Source organism: Hordeum vulgare, chromosome 7H, assembly GCF_904849725.1.
Source record: "Hordeum vulgare subsp. vulgare chromosome 7H, MorexV3_pseudomolecules_assembly, whole genome shotgun sequence".
In the NCBI taxonomy this organism is placed as follows: Eukaryota; Viridiplantae; Streptophyta; class Magnoliopsida; order Poales; family Poaceae; genus Hordeum; species Hordeum vulgare.
Window position 1 is genome coordinate 295,081,299 of NC_058524.1, and position 15,145 is coordinate 295,096,443.

The window sequence follows — 15,145 nt, forward strand, 5'->3', positions numbered from 1 at the left end:
CACAGATTTTGGAAAAAAATTACCTATTTTGAAAAAAAATCATCAAATTTGATAAAAAAATTCATCATTTTTTAAAAACAAATCATCGAATTTGAAAAAAGTTCACAAATTAAAAAAAAGTTCATCAGTTTTAAGAAAAAGTTCATCAAATATAAAAAAGTTCATCATAACTTGAAAAAAGTTCATCGATACTCAAAATAGTTCATAGAATTTTAATTAAAAAATCGTAAAATTCTGAAAAGGGTTCATTGGTTTGGAAAAATATTTGTTCGTTTCAAACAAAAAATGGGTGCTTTTTTTGAAAATAAAAATAAAAAATTATGTGAAAATTAATATGAAAAAGAAAAAGTAATACAAATAGTAAAGAAAATAAAAAAAGAAAAAAGAAAACCCAAATAAAAACCAGTCCTGAAAAAAACTAAATGAAAAAACCCATCTAAAAAGTTTCCGGAAAGTTCACAAAACCGGAACCCCCTCCCTCCTAATGGGCGAGCTCATGATCGAACGTTGCAGGCGCCGGTTAAGAAAATTGCACTTTAACCCGCGTGTGCAGCGCCAAATAGGATTCGCCGACAACCGGGAGACGCGCTTTGCGAGAAATAGAACTCCCGACTAGGCCGGCCCATTCGGTTTGGCCGATACTGTAACGCGCGGGTGATAAAAAAATGTTAAACATGTATAAAAAATGGGAATTCGCCGTATTCTACATTGAAATGTCGAGGCTACCCATACCCCCGACTGTATTTGGGTCGGCCCTTTTATTTCCTCCCTAGTCGTTTTCCTTTCCTCCGTCCGTTCCTTCCTTTTCCTCGTTGTCTCCCCTTCCTCTTTCGTCGTGCGACACCCAGCCTTGGCAAGGGATTGTTGCTTCGTCTTGTTCTTCCTCTACGATCCTGCTCCAACAAGATACCGCGGTTTGGTGAGCAGCCGTGTAACGACCAAGATGCGACCCTATCCTTAATTTGGCACGAGGGCCTCGTCAGGGATAGAAACGCATCTCGTCGTTTCACAAGAATGGATATCGTTACAAGTACATGTACTGAAAAGATGAGATATATGGAATTAGCTTACACTCGCCACAAGCTACATCAGAGTCACATCAGTACAATACATAAAACATCATGAAGAAGAGCATGGTCCGACTACGGACGAAAACAAACGAGAAAAGAACGACGTCCATCCTTGCTATCCTAGGCTCCCGGCCTAGAACCCGTCCTAGGTCGATGAAGAAGAAGAAGAAGAAACTCCAAATGAACAATCATCGCGCTCACATCAAGTAACCTTTACATGTACCTGCAGCTGGTGTTGTAGCAATCTGTGAGCCACAGGGGACTCAACAATCTCATTTCCAAAGGTATCAAGACTAGCAAAGCTTAATGGGTGAGGTATGGTTAAGTGGTGAGGTTGCAGCAAGCGACTAAGCATTTATATGTGGTGGCTAACTTACGAATACAAGAATAAGAGGGGGATGATCTACGCATAGCGGACGTGACCTACTGATGATCAAATGAATGATCATGAACACCTACTTACGTCAAACATAACCCCACTGTGTCCTCGATCGGAGAAGGAGCTCGCGAAAGTGACAGTCACGGTTACGCACTCAGTTGGCATATTTTAATTAAGTTAACTTCAAGTTATCTAGAACCAGTGTTAAACAAAGTTTTCACGTTGCCACATAACCGCGGGCACGGCTTCCAAAAGATTTAACCCTGCAGGGGTGCTCCAACTAGTCTGGTGATCCCCAAGGTGAAGAGCTAGGTCTAATGTACCCTTTGTCCAATAGTTCCTTTATTTGTTTCTTGAGCTCGACTAACTCAGTTGGTGCCATGCGGTATGACTTATTATATATTGGGGTTGTACCGGGTCCAAGCTCGATGACAAATTCTATTTCTCGGTCTGGCGGCATACCTCGTAGATCATCTGGAAATTCACATACCACTGGAACGTCTTTCAATTCGTTGGCTTCTGTCTGGTTTAACCTTGCTTTGCTTGATTTTTTTCCTCCGTAGGGTTGCGACAGTTACCCTTTTACCTTGATGATGAGTGAGGGCGACCGTACGATTAAGGAAATCAATGAATCCCTTGTTGGTGTCTAGCCAGTCCATTCCCAATATAATATCCACTGTGTTGCTTTCGATAACAATAAGATTTGCCCGAAACACCAAATCTTTAATTTCAATAGTAACATTCTTGCAATATTCTTGAGTAGTCTGTTGTACTCTCGGGGGCTTGATAGTCATTGAATTTTCCAAGGGGAGGGTTGAAAAGTTGTGTTTCGAAACAAATCTTTTCGAAATGAATGAGTGGGAAGCTCCAGTATCAAACAAAACCAGGGCAGGAATATTGTTGACACGAAACTTACCGAGTACAATTTCAGGTGTGTTCATGGCTTCTTCCTTGGCGACAAGATTCATGTGACCCTTCCTGTGATTGTTATTGGGGTTGAAATTGTTGCGCTTTGGTGCTGAGTCAAAGTTGGAAGTGTTGGTCTTGGCTGCACCATTTCTGGCCTTTGGGCATTGCCGAGCGAAGTGCCCTGTTTCTCCACATGCAAAACAAGTGATGCTGGTACGGGGAGTAAAATCTTTGTTCCTCAAGTAAGAGTTGTTGTTGAATCTAGTGGTTGGTGCTGGGGCACGCGGAGCCTGAGTCTTTGAGTCCTTTGTCTTGTGCCTGGTGTTGCATACTCGGGTAGAATTATTGTGACGGCGTTTGGGAATGTCATCCAGGTTGCGACGTTTAGCTTCTAGCATATTGGCTTTGTCTACCAGTGTCTTAAAATCTGGAAACGTGTGAACAACTAGTTGGCACTTTAATGCTGGAGCAAGTCCATCCAGGAACTTCTCCATCCTTCTTTCCTGTGTCTTGTAGTCTTCACTTGCATAGCCGGACAGTTAATTATACTGATCCACGTATTCCATCGCGCTGGAACTCCGTTGCTTTAGGTATTCGAATTCTCTCTTCTTTATTTTCATGACACTGTTGGGTATGTGCGCTCCACGGAAACTTTCCTTGAATTCAACCCATGTGATATTGTTCTCGTCTGGATGCACGCGGAGGATATTTTCCCACCACGAGGTTGCGGCTCCAGTTAAATATTGGGGAGCGTACAATACTTTCTCATGATCTGAACACTGTGCAATCGTCATCTTTCTTTCAATCTCACGTAGACAATCGTCTGTTTCCATTGGTTTGTCTGTATGTGAAAATGTTGCCGGACGTGTCTTTTGTAGTTCAGCCAGTCGGGAGTGTTGTGGATGCGGACCACGCTGATTTCCCATGTTCATTAGTTGATTCATCATTTCATGGTGTTGCTGTTGGCTCTGCTCATATAAACGGTAGACTTCTGAAAGTGTTGGGCTCCTTTCAAGCTGGCTAGACTGGCCTTGAGTGAAGTTGTTCCCTATCATAGTGGATTGATTTTCTCCATTGCCCCTTGGCATGGAGCGTGTCTAGGGTCGGCTCATTTTCTCAAAGCTGGGTTAATGTTGCAAGAACCAATAAGAAAATGAAACTCGAATGAAAAGAATTTAGAAACATTTTCCAAGGAAACACTGCAATATTTTTCATAGGATAATCGTCATGTTCGGAGAAGGACCGCGGTACATCTTACATCAATCATAATTATACATGCCACTCAGGTCGTACTCTAGTATGCCTGACTTGTTATTTAAGCTAGTGCACTTCTCCTGTCCTACATGACGCAACACACTAATTCCCTTCGGTCTAGGAGCACAACATCATCCACATCATACATATCATACATGCGTACTAGCGATCTGCTGCACCATCTCTAGGCGGAGTCGGAAGGAACCTGGATTGGCTGACCCAGAGAAAGTCCCAGATGAGGAGCTTGGGAGTTCACTTCCTCCTCTATTGGATCTAAGCGGACCGCGCGAGACAGCGAGGCATGCACATGACTGACAGGCATAGCAGCTTTAATGGGGGCAGGAGCAATAACTTGATTGAAATCCTCAATGGTAGGCAGCTGATGGCGGAGCTGTGCTAGCGGAGTGCATGAGGCAGAAGAAGACAGGCATGACCTAGGCGGTGCTGGGCAAAGGAGCTCAGTCCTATGGTGAGGACGAGTAAGGTGCTCCATGCGATCAGCCACCAAGTCATCCACTAAGCCATCAAAAGCTGACTCCAGGGCTCGGACATACTGCACGAGCATCCCAAGAGCATCATCTTCCTCTCCTCTGGGCATGCAAAGTCATAGTGGCTGGTGTAAGACACGTGGCATGGCCGATAATAATAAGGAGGAGTCTTCATTGCTGGAAGAGTGTCCCGGAGATGAGCAATCGCCTCCCTGGCTGCCATCTAAATAGCATGCCTCTCCGTAGGCATGGCTCTTCCAACGAGGCGAAGGCGATGATACTCTGGTCAACCACCAATAAAATGCACCGACGCCTCATGCATAGTCAGCGAGTCGCTGATCTTGTGGCGGTAAAACGTGTACTCGGTGCGGATCGTCGGCCCAATCGCGATCTTCACGATGACTGAAAGCAGTTGCGAAAATCCCGTTGGCTCATTGGCGAACACCTGCGATGGGCAACCGTTGCCAGCCATCTACAAAACAAAAATATCATATAGTCAAAACATAAATATATGTTGACTAATAGAAAATTGCTAAAACAAGCAGGAAATAAACGACTAATTCGGTCAGTGATCGTGTCTAGGGGTTTCCTACAGTCAGCCTGGCTCTGATACCAAGTTTGTCACGACCGGTTTCCAATTAAATGATTTAATTGGGAATCAGCCATGTGCGTCCTCAGTGAAGAAAATATTTCCCACTGATAGACTCAATTTGATACAGAAAACCAGTAGTACTTAGTATTATACAAGTAGAGCGAGGGTCGCTCTACAATTTATTACAACATATCCAAGTCTTAGGATAGATGGAAATGTTACAGTTGTCTTATGGTGACTCTACTGCTCATGAAAATAAAGGGGGCACGTGTGACGACTAAGATGCGGCCCTTTCCTTATTTGGGGGTGAGGCCTCAAAAGGGAAAGGGGCGCATCTACACGTTTTGCAAGCGAGATAATCATAACATTACATAACTGAAAGAGTGACAAGTAGGGCATACAATTGCCATCTGATAAGAACGTAGTCATATAGTCATACAGACACACTTGTTCAGAACATGGTATGATCCAGCTACGGACAAGATGAAAACAGATAAAGCTATGATATCCCGCATGCTCGCCCCACGATCACGACCACGGCCTCTAGTCCTCCGGATAAGTCACGTACAGTCTGCCAGAGTCCTCGTTGAACTCCCACTTCAATTGGTTGTCATCGGAATCTCCTGCATCAGGCGTACCTGTACCTGTGGGTGTTTGTAGTAAACCGTGAGCCACAAGGACTCAGCAATCGAATGACCCTGGTATCGAATCTAGCCGAGCTAATGGGTGAGGAATGTTAAGTGTATGGGTTTGCAGCAACCTAAGCATATATGGTGGCTACCTTACGATGATCAGAGTAAATATATGGTGGTCTACGGAAGTCATCCAAAGACTAGATTGATCACTAAATCATCCTGAACACCTACTTACGTCAAACATAACCCCGCCATGTTCTAGATCAGAGAAGGAGCTCTGAAGGAGACACTCATAGTTACACACTTAGTTGGCAGTTTTATTAGAATTACTTTAAGTTGTCTAGAACCGGATGTTAACAAAGTATTCATGTTTGCCACATAACCGCGGGCACGGCTTTCCGAAAGATCAAACCCTACAGTGGTGCTCCAACTAGTCCATCACAAATTACCACAGGCCGCATAGCAATCCTCTATCACGAAACTCGTGATCTCGTCGGATTCCTTAGAGGAAAACCTCAACTTTGAGGAGGCCCAAAGTTTCACCGGAATCCCAATTCGCAAGATAAATCGCTAAGGTAAGACAAATTTGGCAAGACCTCCCGACGTGTCGACAAACCCGATAGGAGCCGCGTATCTCGTTCTCGGGACACGACCGGATGAGCGCAGTGTACAGTGGCGTGATAGAAATCTCCCGAGTTGCCCTGGGTTGGCCCCGCACACAACTCTAGTTTGGACCAACAGTCATGAGGAGCAATGGCCCAGGGGTTGATTAGATTCCTCGGGGTAGCTATTCCTATGCGTTTAATTATTAGGTTATTAGCAGATTAACACCAAAGTTGGGTCCTGCCAGACAAGCCTTAACACTATACAACTTATCAAGGGGGTCCCATAACAACCCCAAACGTGTTAGGAGCGCTCGGTTATGGAATATAACATCAGTAGCCGAAACTAAGGCGGCAACAACGGAACAAATCACCCGGCAAAAGGCTAGGCCTTCCGTTATTTACCAAGTGTATATGTGCATTAATTAAATAGCAGTTAAACATAATGATATCAATATGCCCATGTTATCACATGGACCAGCTGGCACCTACAACTAGCAATCCTATCCATTAGTGGTTGAGCAAGCCTACTTAGCCAAACAATATTTGCTAGGAAGGAAAGTGTTTGAGGTTTCATGGCAAAGTTTGATGGCATATGTATCATGTGGTAGGCAGCGGGCATGTAACGAAGGAAACGTAACTCTAAGTATAACAAAGCTAGAAATAGTATCAAGGTCAGAGTCATCTTGCCTGTGATTTCTTCCGACTGGAACTTCTCTTGCTTCCTGCACGAACTCTCCAGAATCCACATACTCGCTCTCCGTTCCCGGTGCTACCCAAAGATAAGATAACAGAAAGTAAACACCAGTAAAACATAATGCAACAAGCAATATGATGCATGTGTGATGAAGAGGGCATGCATCACTATTCTAGTCAATTTCATATGCATTAGTTGAGTTGTTTATCTTCTGGACAGAACCTCATGTTAAGTTATCTTGACATGCATGAACATGTCATAATCGTATGCATCACGAGAAAACGATGCAAAAAACCTATAAATAACATCGTGAACGGAGTCTCGGATCAACCGAAACTACAAAACAAGTTACGAAGGTCTACGGGTTCAAAACAGCCTGAAACACAATTATATGGGCACTCATTGGTGTAACCAGGTTGCCAAATGAGCAAGCACCAAAAACAAGTGGTATGGTGTTTGAGAACACACAAAACCATCAACCATAGCTCACACAAGCTCAAAAACCAGTTTGACACCAATCTGTTTTTAACAGCAACATAACACTTTGACTACAATATATATAGCAACTACAACCCTCTAAATAACTCATACAAGACATGAAACTAAAGCCATCCAACTGCATTACAACCTCTAACAATAATCTAAGCCAAAGGGATCACAAATCAGCAGATATACAACCCCTAACTTGGACAAAATATCACAGATTGGGACTTAGTGAAAATTACAGATTTTCACCAGCTGCTTATGCTCTGAAGCATTTTTGCAGCCTCCAAAATGATATCTACAGGAGGTATCTGGGCATGAAATTTTGCACAGAGCTAGAAAAACATACCATCAAACAAACATTAGTTTGTTTCTTGGGCTAATTCCCAACAGAGGAGCAAATATGAACAACACAACAGGAGAAGAAAATAACCCCAGATTCCCAGACTTAGTGAAATTCACAGCTTTTCTCAAAACTGTCATTTTCAGTCAAGTGCCCACTTTGACAAGGTGTAATAATAACATGCAAAAACCTATGAACAAAACATATGTCCCATGTTGTAGAGGGGTTCACCCACTACCATCTACCAACGAATCAACATCAAAAGATCAATGCTCCACGTAATACAAAGCTCCAAACATGGCATGAAATCCTAAGTTGCAATACTTAGGGGAAAATCCTACTACCTCCACAAATAACAAAACAATCCTGAGGGAGAAAAATATATATAGTGGCCCTCTCACAGGATGACATGTGGGTCCTCTGGACCCACTGTCATACACACACAATACACCTACACATGCTACAGGCACTCCCATACACAAAGTTCGCACACAGGAAAAAAATAAAAGGGGCCATGGGGAATCAAACCCTGCCCTCCTGCTTGCACACACGACACCACACCAGTACTCTACGACCTCGAATCTGACCACATAGGGGAGGCTATCAAGTTAAGCTACCCGCACTGCTATTCACAACAGGTAGGAAAACATGAAATAAAAAGGGGGCGCCCGTGGAGATTCGAACCCCCGATCCCTTGGTAGGGGCGCGGCGCCGGAACCAGTCGTGCTAAGAAGGGGGATCTCAACAGAGAGCTTCTGCTACTCTGAAACTGTCGCCACTTCAACTACAACAGAGCAGCTAGTCGCCGGAACAAGGGACGTCGCCATCTCGCGCTCCGGCGCCGAATCGAACCACCTAAGTTATGCGAGAGAGAGGCGGTGCCACGGGGGTTCCATTCCTGGGGTTAACTCCCTGGAAGGAGGCCCACAACGACGGCTCAATGGAGTGCTACTCCGGCCAGGCCGAGCTCGAAGCCAGCGGCCTATGGCACGCAGAGTTGAACAATGGAACACTGCACACACTTGTATTCACATATGTTGGGGGTATTTATACAGCAGATGTACAAGGGGGTGAGGGAGTCGTGGGCAACGGGCGTGGCCCGAGCACGCCGGTGCGCGCGCGGAGCGCGGCGCCTGGGCGAAGCGGTCAGGGCAGTTGGCCCGCGCTGGGCGTAGCACGCGGGCTGACAGTGGGCTTCCAACAGCCCCCCGCAGCCGAAATGGGAGGCTCCCGGATGTTGAGGCTGGACCGGAAGTCGAGGAAGACACTCGAGGGCAGCCCCTTGGTGAAGACGTCGGCGAACTGGGAACTGGTCGGCACATGAAGGACGCACACTTCGCCGAGCGACACACGCTCCCGAACAAAGTGCAAGTCGATCTCCACGTGTTTGGTGAGCTGGTGCTGCACCGGGTTCATGGACATGTACATGGCGCTGACGTTGTCGCAGTAGACGACGGTGGCACGCGTAGGCGGTTGATGAAGTTCGCCGAGGAGTTGGCGCAGCCAGACGGCCTCGGCGACGGCATGAGTGACGGCACGGTACTCGGCTTCCGCGCTGGAGCGGGACACGGTGTGCTGTCGTTTGGAGGACCAAGACACAAGGTTGCCACCGAGAAACACGCAGTACCCAGACGTGGAGCAACGCGTGTCAGGGCAGCCGGCCCAGTCGGAGTACGCGAGGAGGTCGGTGGAGGCGGAGCGGTGCAGTTGGAGCCCGAGGTGGGTGGTGCCGCGAAGGTAGCGAAGGATCCTTTTGAGGAGCTGGAAGTGGGAGTCCCGGGGAGCATGCATGAAGAGGCAGCATTGCTGGACACCGTAGGAGAGATCGGGGCGGGTGAGGGTGATGTATTGGAGAGCACCGGCGAGGCTGCGATACAGCGAGGGGTCGTGGAAGAGAGGACCGGCATCAGCGGGGAGTTTGGCGTGTGTGTCGACGGGGGTAGCGATGGGCTTGCAGTTTAACATGCTAGCCCGATCGAGAATCTCCAAGGCGTACTGCTCTTGAGATAAGAAGAGCCCGGCGGAGGTGGAGGCGACGTTGATGCCGAGAAAGTGGTGCAGGGACCCGAGGTCCGACATGGCGAACTCTTGGTGGAGAGAGGAGATGATGGACTGGAGGAGGGTGGTGGTGCTGGCAGTAAGAATTATATCATCGACATATAACAGGAGGTAGGCGAGGTGGGCACCGCGGCGAAGAATGAAGAGAGAAGAGTCTGAGCGGGAAGCCACAAACCCTAGCCGGAGTAAGAACGAGGTGAACCGTGAGAACCACGCCCGCGGCGCCTGTTTCAGCCCGTAGAGCGATCGGTTCAGCCGACAGACACTGGTGGGTTTGGTGGTGTCGACGAAGCCAGAGGGTTAGTGAGCATAGATTGTCTCGGCAAGATGCCCGTGCAAGAAAGCGTTCTTGACATCGAGCTGGTGGATCGGCCAGGAGCGCCCCGCAGCAAGGCCAAGGACGGTGCGGATGGTCGCCGGCTTGACCACGGGACTGAAAGTCTTGCCGTAGTCGACGCCGGCCTGTTGCGTGAAGCCGCGGAGGACCCAGCGCGCCTTGTAGTGAGCGAGCGAGCCATCAGGATGAAGTTTGTGCCGGTAGATCCACTTCCCTATCACCACGTTGGAACCTGCAGGACGAGCAACCAAATCCCAAGTGTCATTCTGCAAAAGCGCGTTGTATTCCTCAAGCATGGCGCGGCGCCAGTTGGGATCCTGCAGGGCAATCTTGTAGGAGGAGGGAATGGGAGTGACGGTGGTGGCGGAGGTGTGGAGGCTGAGCTGTGTATTCGGGAGGTGGAAACCAGATTTGGCGCGCGTGCGCATGGCATGCTGGTTAGCAGGAGGAGCGGTGGGAACGGCTCGGGGAGGAAGAGGTGGTGTGGCAGGCGTAGGTGAGGGTGCGGGCGCGGTAGGCGCAGGAGAAGCGCGAGGGCTGGCGCCGGCAGGTGAGGGTGGAGGGGAGCCTGCATGCGATATAGGAGGAGAGATGTGTCATGCCCAAGATGCGACCCTATCCTCAATTTGGCACGAGGGCCTCGTTAGGGATAGAAGCGCATCTCGTCGTGTCGCAAGAATGGATATCGTTACAAGTACATGTACTGAAAAAGAAGAGATATATATATAGAGTTGGCTTACACTCGCCACAAGCTACATCAGAGTCACATCAGTACATTACATAATCATCAAGAGTAAGAGCAGGGTCCGAACAAACGAGAAAAGAAGAACGACGTCCATCCTTGCTAACCCAGGCTGCCAGCCTGGAACCCATCCTAGATCGAAGAAGAAGAAGAAGAAGAAGCAACTCCAAATGGACAATCAACGCGCTCGCGTCAAGTAACCTTTACATGTACCTGCAACTGGTGTTGTAGTAATCTGTGAGCCACAGGGGACTCAGCAATCTCATTACCAAAGGTATCAAGACTAGCAAAGCTTAATGGGTGAGGCATGGTTAAGTGGTGAGGTTGCAGCAGCGGCTAAGCATATATTTGGTGGCTAACTTACGAGTACAAGAAATAAGAGGGGGAAGATCTACGCATAACGGACGTTTCTACTGATGATCAAATGAATGATCTTGAACACCTACCTACGTCAGGCATAACCCCACCGTGTCCTCGATCGGAGAAGGAACTCACGAAAGAGACAGTCACGGTTACGCACACAATTGGCATATTTTAATTAAGTTAACTTCAAGTTATCTAGAATCAGTGATAAACAAAGTTTCCATGTTATCACATAACCGCGAGCACGGCTTTCCGAAAGATTTAACCCTGCAGGGGTGCTCCAACTAGTCCATCACAAATTACCACAAGCCGCATAGAAATCCTCAATCATGAAGCTCGTGATCTCGTCGGATTCCCTAGTGGAAAACCTCAACTCTGAGATTACCCAAAGCATCACCGGAATCCCGATGCACAAGATATCTCGTCAAAGGTAAAATTAATCCAGCAAGGCCGCCCGACGTGTCGACGATCCCGATATGAGCCGCGGATCTCGTTCTCAGGACACGACGGATAAGCACAGCGTACGGTGGCCTGATAGAAATCTCCCGAGTTGCCCCGGGTTGGCCCCGCAAACGGCTCTAGTTTTGGACCAACACTCATGAGGAGCACTGGCCCGGGGGTTGATTAAATTAGTCTGCGGGTGCCGGCGGGTCCCTATGCATTATTATTAGGTTATTAGGCAAATGTAGTACCAAAGTTGGGCCTTGCCAGACCAGCTTTAATCTAAAACGAATTATCAAGGGGGTCCCCATAACAACCCCGATCGTGTTAGGAGCGCTCATTTATGGAACATAACACCGGTAGCCGAAAACTAAGGGGGCAAAGGTGGAACAAAACACCAGGCTAGAAAGGCCGAGCCTTCCACCTTTTACCAAGTATATAGGTGCATTAAATTAAATATCATTAAGTATGGTGATAAGACAAGGAACCCATGCTTTCACATGGAAGCAACTGCACCTGCAACTAGCAACGCTATCAACAGGGTTAAGCAAGCAGTAACATAGCCAATCAGTGGTTTGCTAGGTCGATCAGGTTGAAGGTTTCATGGCATTGTTGAGAGGCTGATAATTAACAGGTGGTAGGCAACGAGACATAATCGATAGAAGCGGTAAAACTAGCATGGCAATGATAGTAATGGTATCTGGGGAAATGATCATCTTGCCTGAGATCCCGCTTGGAAGAAGAATGCCTCCGTGAAGCAGACGAACCGACGTAGTCGAACGGGTCCTCACATCCGACACACTTGCGGAACTCTATCGAGACGGAGCAAACCGGAAACACAAATCAACACACGTAATTCACCACACGATGCACAACACAAATGATGCATGAACAGCTGAAAACATGCAAGTCACGGCATGACAATTCACACAATCAAACACTACACATTAAGTGAAGTTCAATATGCAATGAGTTGCATATTGACGAAACTCCACGATTAATTATTTAGTTCTATCCCGATTAGGTACACGTCAATATTAAATGTTGTTAAACATGGCAAGAGGTGAAGCGCAATTAATCTACCTATCTAGGCATTTTAAATGAGGTCGGAAATGACATATAGCATCTCCGAGACGACCTCACATGTTAATTTACAATTCTGTCCAGATCTGAACTAATGCATTTAATTAGTTGTTAAACAGCAAAACATATAGGTTCACGTGAATCTACGCGTCAAGACAAGCAATCTACACATCGAGAACATCTCCAACGGAGCTGCGGATCAAAAGATACGGACACCGCAAGATATGACGGCATGAATGCAATATGTGTGCAACGACGGTCACGAGCACTTCAAAACATCCAACCAGCGAGGGAAAATGAAACTACACGAGATTCTAAGCAAGTTTCATGTAGGACACAATCAAATCGGAGCTACGGTTCAACAACTACGAGCAAAACAAGAAATGACTACAATCTGTCAAAATCAGCCACATAGCATTTTCTACGCCCCACAACTATGGCTACACAACTCCGATATGCTCAAGAAAGGCATGGCACGGAAGAGGGCAAGAAGCACTACTAAAAACTACTAACAACAACTAACATGGCAGCAAGGATCACTAGAGAAAGAAGTCACAAAATGGCATCCCACTCACTATTTCAGACTTAGTGAAAATTACACCTCATGAAAGTGCAATTTTCGATCTGAAGCAATATTGACAGCAGAAAAACCTATAACTACATGACTCCAAATGGCATGAAAATTTACAGCATGCTAGAGAAACACAAGGGGTACAACTAACTCCATTGGACCAACCTCAAAAGAGCTACAGATCACAAGATGCAAGCAAGAAAAGACAACAACAAAATATAACAGATTCCAGACTTGGAAATATTTCAGCACGTCCAAAACAGCACTATTTCAAGCAACTTGAGGGCAATCAAAACACACCTAAACATGCATTTCTGTTGCAACCAAAAATACCAGGGGCTAAACAAAACATCCAAGATCAACTCTCTAGTTGACAACTCCTCAAACGAGGCACGGGATAAATCCTACGAATTAATCAAAAGGGCAACATAGCAAAATATCTCGCGAACTAACTTGCTCTAATGCTAAAACTAATTGCACAGAAAAATCCATGGGATTTTTCTACCCCGGAAACATATAAAATATGTGGGGTTTGCAACACAAAATAAAGCCACACATTAATGCGGGAAAATAACCTATATACGCGAAAATAAACTAGAGGCAATTCCCTACTCGCAAAAATACAACTAATCACTCTAAAATACATGGAAAGTAGGTTCCTAAATCATGGGCATTTATTCTACGACATTCAAACTAACCGGACTTGCGCGAAAAAATAAATACGGGACGTATCCTATTAAAACAACACGTTATTCTAGGCATCCGGCATGCCAAGCGACGTCAAACAATTATGCATGTTTCAAATTCGTATTCTACGCGCGAAACTACCACAAAACCATATATAATACGCGTCGTTCCGACTTACGGTTTAAAAACTACGGACGTTCTAAGATATGCCTATTTTCTGGAATATAAATAATTCCGAAAAACAACCTAAAATTCTAACGGGCCGTACAGGGGGCGCAGCAAAACTAAGCTACGCCATGGGTGTGGGATAGGGGAGGGGCTCACCTTTGGGCCGGATCTGGCCTGGCCGGTCGGAGGAGAGGAGGCCGAGGCACTCGGGCCGACTTTGGGGCGACTAGGCATCGGGGGTGCGTGGAGATGGGCCGCTGCGGCTTCCTGGCCTCGACGCGGGGCGGCCCAAGAGGCGCAGGCGAGCGCTGCTCGTGACGGCAACGACCTCCCGTCTAGAGGCCATGGCGGCGCGGCCAACAGGTAGGAGACGAGGCGGCACCGGCGAGGCGGCGGCCAGGCCGCGGCAGCCAGTGGCGGATCCGGCCTCGAGCTGCCCGGATCTGGCCGAGGAGCGCCGTTCCCGGCGGCGAGGAACTAGGGCCGGCCTTCCTCGGAGCTCGGGCTGCAGCACCATGGGGAGGTTCTCGGGGTCCTGGTGGCGGCTTTGGGGGCGCGGCGAGGGCAAGGCTCCGGTGGCGGCGGGAGGCGGTCAGAGAAGGCGGATCCGGGCCGGTGGCGGGCAAGGCTCCCGACGGCAAGGGGCGAGGCGGGGCTGCGGCTCGGGATGGCCGGTGGCGCTGGGCACGGGAGGTAGGAGGAGCTGCGGGATCGCGGGGGAGGTGGCGCGCAGATGGGCCCGGCGGGCTCTAGATGGGCCTCTTGGGCCCGGCGGCTGGAGAGGGAGAGAGGAGGCTGGCTAGGGTTTCGGGTTGGCACGGATTTCGAGGCACAGGGAGGGGCTGTCTAAAATTAAGGTGGAGGGGTATTTATAGAGAAAATAGGGGCTCGGTTAACCGGAATCGTGTTCCGGATCCAACCGCGGGGTCGGATTCGAACGATTCCGAACGCGGGTATAGGTACGCGGCCGTGTAGAGGGGATATCCGGAGACGAGAGGGAGAACGGGCGGCGCGGCAACGATTTATAACACACTGAAAGACGCCCGACGGTAGACCGAATACGGTGCCGCTACGGTTGACCGTTCGGGTACCAGACGGACTCCGATCGCGATGAAATTCGACAGGCGGCCTAGCTATAAATAAATAATACCGCACGAAAAATTCCAGCTCAAACGGAGAAAGATTTATACACGCTTTAAAAACAGAGTTACGACGGTGTCGCGGGCGCGTGCGTGTGCGGTCA